Source organism: Mastomys coucha, unplaced genomic scaffold (genome assembly GCF_008632895.1).
Source record: "Mastomys coucha isolate ucsf_1 unplaced genomic scaffold, UCSF_Mcou_1 pScaffold21, whole genome shotgun sequence".
NCBI classification, from domain to species: domain Eukaryota; kingdom Metazoa; phylum Chordata; class Mammalia; order Rodentia; family Muridae; genus Mastomys; species Mastomys coucha.
In genome coordinates, this window is record NW_022196904.1 from 92,376,761 (window position 1) to 92,377,746 (window position 986).

Here is a 986-nt window from a genome sequence, read left to right on the forward strand (position 1 = left end):
TTTGTTTGTGACAGTGTCTTGCTGTGTACAACATAAGGGTCTTCAAATCTTGCTTCTCCTCTCTCAGCTTCTCAATTAGTAGTATTGTTTAGTTCATGTTTTTACACTATACTAGGGTTTTCAGAACAGCTTATATATTTCAAAAGTATTTATATATCCAAAAGAAACATAGAGGATTAACTAGGGAGGTGGCTTGTAAGAAAACAACAAAGTGAAACTGAATGCTTTGCTTGACATTTGTAACTCTTGTATTAAGTTTGAAGAAAAGGACTTTATAAGTTACTCTTTCTCTAAGATCAATGCTTTTCCAAATTATCACAGCTAATGAACCAAATTTTTACCTTTACCTAATGTCTGTGCCACCCTCCAAGCAGAATCATTGTTCATTGAAACTGTTGGCGAATGACTTTATGGATAGACCATCTCAATACCTACACCATTTCTTAAATGAATGTAAACTGTTTTCTGTGGGCTGAGAATGAAGTCACTCACTCAAGTCAAATAGCTTTGACCATAGCAGGAAATCTTATCCAAAAATCGAGCCTACAATTCATTTTTTGGTGCAGCAGAACTATCAACTCTCAGCTTAGCTATGATGGAGGTAAAATCCTTTGGTGATCTGAGGGTCATTGTAATACAGCCTTATTACAATGAAAAAATAATTTTATTTATATTATTGTATGTATATAATGGTTCAAAGCTTTAAGCTGATTTACTTAAAAATAGACTTTTAAAAAAACGTAACTTTTCCTTTATGAATACAAACAATAAATAAATAAAATCAAGGCTATTATGTCTAAGCAAACTCTGGGATGATTCACAAGAATGTAGAGACAGAATAGAACCCAAGTCTACTGAAATGAGAGGTTTAGAGAGGCCATATGTTAGTTAGCTCATGCTAAAACTAGTTACACTTCTTTTCAGTAGAGAAAATAACCTATAATTACAAGGTGATTTAAACAATTGTTGTCTAGGGCTGGAGAAAT

General features: G+C 32.9%; 1 protein-coding gene across 1 annotated transcript in view; it reads right to left on the minus strand.

Annotated features, from left to right (window-relative positions):
- The window catches only part of LOC116101315 (olfactory receptor 51E1-like), a 78,872-nt gene that overhangs the window by 76,629 nt on the left and 1,257 nt on the right, over positions 1-986 (minus strand). The window lies entirely within an intron of this gene.